This window comes from Mastomys coucha, unplaced genomic scaffold (assembly GCF_008632895.1).
Source record: "Mastomys coucha isolate ucsf_1 unplaced genomic scaffold, UCSF_Mcou_1 pScaffold21, whole genome shotgun sequence".
Taxonomy (NCBI): Eukaryota; Metazoa; Chordata; class Mammalia; order Rodentia; family Muridae; genus Mastomys; species Mastomys coucha.
Genome location: NW_022196904.1, coordinates 44,255,498 through 44,261,774, shown reverse-complemented (window position 1 = coordinate 44,261,774; position 6,277 = coordinate 44,255,498). Strand labels below are relative to the sequence as shown.

Below are 6,277 nucleotides of genomic sequence, written 5' to 3'. Positions count from 1 at the left end.
ATTTCATGACTATATAGATAATAATCAAAGCTATATAATAATCAATAAACTATATATATAATATTCTACTTAACTTTAACTGTCCACTTGACATCCCTTAGAGCCACTTATTAAAAATTTCTCCGTAAGAGAGTTATAGAGATCAAATTGGCTGTTTAAATTAGTAAATGATGTTTGAGCGCCCACCATTTCCTAGAGAGGTGGTTCTGAGTTGTATGAGAGAGCTAGACAAGCGTGAGGCTGGGAGCAAGCCAACCAGCAGCAGTCTCTGTGGTTCTGATGTACTGTGGCTCTGAGATTCCTGGGATAGCAAGAAGACCTGCTTTTAAGTTCCTGTCCGATTTTTCTCGATGATTGAAGTGTAAGCCAACATGCTTCCAACAGTGCTTTATCATGGCAATCAAATGAAGCCATGCATTTTTAGTGCAGGCAGTCATTTGTTTACATATGAAAATTAAGTAAAGTTTACATTTTAGTATTTGACTTAACATTGAAAGTCTCTTCAACTAAAATACTATGAGTAGAAGAATTTTGAATGAAGAATGGTAGATTTCATTTATCCAAGTGTCTGTGACTATGCAATACTAATATAAATGCATGTTGAGAACATCCAACTAGCCAGAGTCTTCAGTCAGGCATCTAAGATTCTTACGCTTCAGGGTGTTCAGAGAATCTAGGCAATAATAGTTTGCTATGAGAGCAGTTTTGTACAATGTACTAACAGGGTAATAAGTTTAAGTTGTATTTTCAATTATTGATATGCAGAGCAGATTTTCAGTTGATGTGCCATCACATAAAGTTAAACATGCTTCAAGCCATGCATATCAACTTCAGTGTTGAATGAATGATTGCTTGATTATGAATAACAGGGTCTTAAAATTAGTAGAATTATTGTTTACTTGAGTAAAAAGGTTGTTTCAGTTTGTGTTGTATCCAGCACAAAGTATATATTTACTTACATAGAATGATTTTTTTTACACTTGATAAGTCAAACTTCCATATTTGCAAAAATTTAGAAAAGGGTAATGCTGTTCTTTCCTTAAAAAAAAAATCAGAATTATATTAAAATTTTATAATAATCAGCATGTAAGTCAAAAAATGAGCAGATTGTGAAAGTACATTAGACAATTAAGAAACCAAATGAACTCGTTATGAGGGATGCTTTTATAGTTTATCATTTCTATTACTTCCTGTCTGGTAGTGGTGACTTATTTTACTTATTTAGTCTTTCATTATGTTTTTCACAGTGTGGAAATAAATAGAAGCGACTTCATTATGAATGCTGCTTACACTAAAGAAACACAACCAAGAAGTCCACAAAACACTTGCAATCAGTAAATCATAAGAAAGTTTATTTAGCAAAAGTACTTTATTGCGAGCAACCATTAGATGTAGTAGGAGGTATCAACTAAAGATAGAATTATAGAAATTTGATTGAGAGAAAATTATATGGTAAAAAGGTATATATGATGAAGAAATATAAATTCATAAAGGTTATAAAAATGTAGAGGAAGTCATTTAACAGAAATTTATAAGCTTACCTATATTTTCCAATAAAATAGTATATATTTATTGTATTTTAATAAAGTTCTAAACTTCAGAATACTGAATACCAGTTTAAATCAAGAATAAGTGACATATAACTGAAAAATGTTAAGTATTCTAATATTTTATATAGATCAAGGAGAATACAGAACGTTTTATCTACTATGGCACAAATGTCATAGCATGCTGTATCATCCTCAGGTTAATGCGTCCTGACAAGCTTTCTGTTCAGTAGAAAGAGAACAGAAACACTTAGTATGAGGAATATGACATTGTGGCTAAAGTTGTGTACTTTCCAGAGTCATGAAACATGGGGTCCATTTGTATTTTCTGTAATTAATTCCTGCTAAGAATTTCCTGTGGTAAAATTCTGCTAGAAATATTAATGCTAATGGTTTTATTTTGTAAGTAAAATATAAAACAAACTAAAAATATACACCCTTGAAAATTAGTTTTGAAATTATTTCCTGTGAGCGCCTCTTAACTCATTGCAGAAAAAAATACACACTTTCAAAATTAGTCAGAGTGCCTTTAAGAAAAAATGCTGCTCTCCCACACAACATATTTTCTGTTTATTTCACACTGTATTATTATCTGAAAATTTCAGAGGAAGGCCCACTGAAGCTGTACTCTGCATAGTAGCTCACTTCAGTGATGGGATACTGACTTTCATCTTCAATCAGAAATATCTGAAGATGTTGGTGTACTAAACACTACTCAACTTTATAAGGATGCAGTCATCCCTCAGAATGCCGCTTTCCATTAATTAATAATCTTGAAAGGTTTACATCTTGTCTACCATTACCAGTATACATGCACAAACTCACTCTTGGAAAGTGGAAGCAACAAAACAAAGTCACAGTGGCTGCTGGGATCCTCGAAAGTTTTCTTAATAACACTAAGATTAGAAGTGCTTGGCTTTTGCATTGTAGTGCAGGATTTTGTCCATTCTATAGGTATTTATGTTAGACCAGAATGTAAGTTGCAAGTACTCACGTTAGATCCTTGTACAATGATCATGAAGTAATACATGTTGCCCATTGATGTGGGGAAACTAATAATATCAGAGAGAGGAAGAAGCAAAGAAAAATGAAATTTTTATATTAATCCAACATTTTTTCAAAATTTATTTTTTTATGTTACTGTGATATTGGTCCCAGAAGTGACAAAACAATGTTTTCTCTATCATTTCAATAAGAGTAAGTAATTCACTATTTTTTCCCCAGGAATAATATATCAAGAGATCTAGTACATCAGAAGGCAGAGCTAATGGTAAGAGTTCTGAACAATCCTTCACATGAATTGTTTAAAAGAAAAAAATAGCATGGGCAGCCAATTGTCATCACACTAACCTGAGTTCACAGCTAACCAGTGTTATGACACTTTAATACAGTTACAGTTCATTTAAGGTTCCACATGAAATTGATTTCCTCCATTCTCTTCCTCTCCACAAAGTTAGGTGCTCTATTCTAACATGGTTCACAGTCCAATATCTGAGAGTTACTTGCTCTAGGCTTAGAAAGTATATCCTTATGCTCAAACCCGATTTAACTGTCAAAGGCCATTGTAACAGCTTTGTCCTAATCTAATGCTGTAATAAGGATGCAGTAAAGTCTCTATGTCTAGTAAGCCCTGATTCTTATATAGGAATAGAAGGAAAACAAGAATCAAAAAAGGTTCTGACAGTTGCCACTCTGCCTGGGAGTCAGATAAGTGCGTGGCTCAGCCCTTATCAGAGAATTTTTTTTTCCTTAAGTAGATAACACAGAGATCTACAAATAAAGAACTTGTATATAGTGAGAGATTTTAGAGCATTCAGTCCTAAATGTTACATCAATCCCATCTCCTCAGAGTCCTAGTGTCTACGTGGAAGAGGAGGGCAGAAGATTCGTGGAGGGTGACTCCAAGGAAACTATAATTTAGACACAACAGGAGTGATTCACATAAGAATTCACGGATTCTATGGGAACATTCACAAGACCTATATGGCTTCCAATCCAAACATGGTCCCAACACTGATAGCAGCAAATAGACACAATAACTCACTCCAATAAAATAGGTATTAGTAAATTATGGCTACCAGAAAAGAGAAAATCAATTTTCTTATAAGTATGGTGCTGGATATACCAGTCACTCTCCAGGGCACATTCTATGTGCCCAAGAATAGCTGGCCAAAACAAAACAAATTCCTTGTTTTTGTGTAATTTTTCTTTCCTTTGGATTATTTTTCATATTTTTTCCTTGTTTTTTTCAAATTGTGTATTTGTTTTGATTTTTTTCATTGCTTGTTTTTTTCATGACTGAGTAGGTTTAGAGAGAGTGAGGAAGGGAGGAAAGGAGGAGTTGAGAAAAGAGAAAATTATCAAAATAAACTATATAAAATAAGCTTTATATAAATATTTTATGAAAAGAATCAAATATCCATGTTTTAGAAAGGAGAATGATAATAATTTGAGAATCTGGGAGAGAGGATCTTGAGGAAGTAACTTTTGAAATATACTACTACAAATGTAATACCATAGAAGGGGAAAATTGATTCAAATATTTCTTTTAAAGAAGAGCTGGCAAGTTCATGCTACATGGAGCCTTTCCAGAGGAAGTGATAGAGGTGAAGATTTGAAGATAGAGCTATAGACCTGGCAATGCATTCATAGAAACAAAGAGACCATGTGTTCTATTTAACCATTAACTCAACTTGTTCATGCTTATTTTACTGTCACGTTTTAGCTTTTACACTCCCTAACATGGAGAAAATATATAAGTCGCTTAGTGTGAGGGATTTGTAAGAAATGAGATACGTATTTTCTAAAGTTTTCACATAACCTTTTGTTTGTTTAGGTTTGAAATTTTGACAGGGTTTTTTTTTTTTTTAAAGACAGGGTTTCTTTGTTTGTTGCTGGCTGTCCTGGAACTAGCCCTGTAGACAAACCTGGTCTAGATCTCAGAGATTATACTTCTAACATGCTGAGATTAAATGCATGTGCCACCACTGCCTGGCTTACACATTTTTGTAGGAATTTGGGTGTTTGTTATTTTTTATTCTTCTTGGATTTGAGACAGAATCTCACAAAACTAGCTCCAGGCTAGTTTTGTCCTCACTCTGTCTCTAGAATGCTGGGATTGCAGATATTTTTGGTATCCAATGAAGCTCCAAGCATTCTATGTAGATAAAAACATGGATAATACAGTGAGAAACAGGATGAGTTTATTGACCATGTGAGGATTTATGGTAACCTGGTCAGAAAAAGAACAGTAAAGTTAGAAGACATATAGAATGCTGGAGTATCTACAACTCCCCCAGAAACTTTATATAGAAAAATTAGAGGCCAAAGGTTTAATATAATTGTTTCCAATACATCTTTCTTTTTTTTTTTTTTCTTTTTACAGACAGGGATTCTCTGTGTAGCCCTGGCTATCCTGGAGCCTCTGTAGACCAGGCTGGCCTTGAACTCAGAAATCTGCCTGCCTCTGCCTCCCAAGTGCTGGGATTAAAGGCGTGTGCCACCACTGCCTGGCCCCAATACATCTTTAACAAATGTATATTTCTGGGTTAGGTCCTAAAGATGTCTATTAGATGGATTCTGAAGTTTTTTTTTTTTTTTTCAAATGTAAAATGTCTTTATTTTATATAGGAAATACTGTTACCATTAAAGAAACCAAATGTCTGTTAATTTATTAAGCTTTTCAGGAAAAAATCATCTCTATTACATACTGACATGATACAGAGTACAGATGCAAAGTCAATTGAATAGACATCATTAAATAATTACACATATTCAACCTTGGATAAATGGTTAAAAATATAGACTGATGTTAACAGTGGGCATATGGCAATTCCATGAACACCATGGGATTAACAGACTTGCTTATAGTGTTTCTTGCCAACAAATTCACTTTCTGTGAATCTTCAAACTCCCAATTCCAAATCTTCAAGCTCTTGGAGAAGGGCTGTCTCTTTTTGAATTTTCTTCAACTGATTTTTTTCTCACTATTTCTCCACAGCTGCCTGCTCTTTCAGCTGCTCTATCGCTATCACTTTCTTCTTTAGATTCTTAATTATTTTTGTCTACTTCAGGATCACCTGAAGCCGATTGGGTAACAGTGTCCTGTAGTATACACTGTGGGACAAGAGTAGGAGCCAATTCACTTCTTGCTCCCTCTTTTGCAGCTTTTTTAAACTTCATGCTTCCTTTGATTTTTTTGTTTTTGATATTTTCTTTATTTACACATAAATTTCTCCTTTCCCAGTTTCCCCTCCAAAAAACAAGCAAGCAAACAAAAACAACAAGAACAAAGCCCTGTTGCCTCCCCCCTCCCCATGCCTGCCACCTCACCTTCTCCCACTTATTGGCCCTGGCATTCCCCTACACTGGGGCACAGAACCTTCACAGGACCGAGGTCCTCTCCTCCTATTGAAGATCGAATTTGCAATCCTCTACTATACACATGCTGCCAGAACAATCAGACCCACCATGTGCAGTCCTTGGTTGGTGGTTGAGACCCTGGAAGCTCTGAGGGTACTAGTTAGTTCATATTGTTGTTTGTCCTAAAGGGCTGCAAACCCCTCTGCTCCATAGGTCCTTTCTCTAACTTCTTCATTGGGGACCGTGTACTCAGTTCAATGGATGGCTGTGAGCCTCTGTATTATCTGTATTAGTCAGGTGCTGTCAGAGCCTCTCAGGAGATAGCTATATTTAGGCTGGCTTGTTCTTCCTTCAGTCTCTGCTCCATA

The 6,277-nt window shown here is 35.1% G+C and overlaps 1 pseudogene; it reads right to left on the bottom strand.

The window, feature by feature from the left end:
* Positions 1-5,406: 5,406 nt before the first annotated feature.
* Positions 5,407-6,277, bottom strand: part of LOC116101241 — a 27,677-nt pseudogene continuing 26,806 nt past the window's right edge.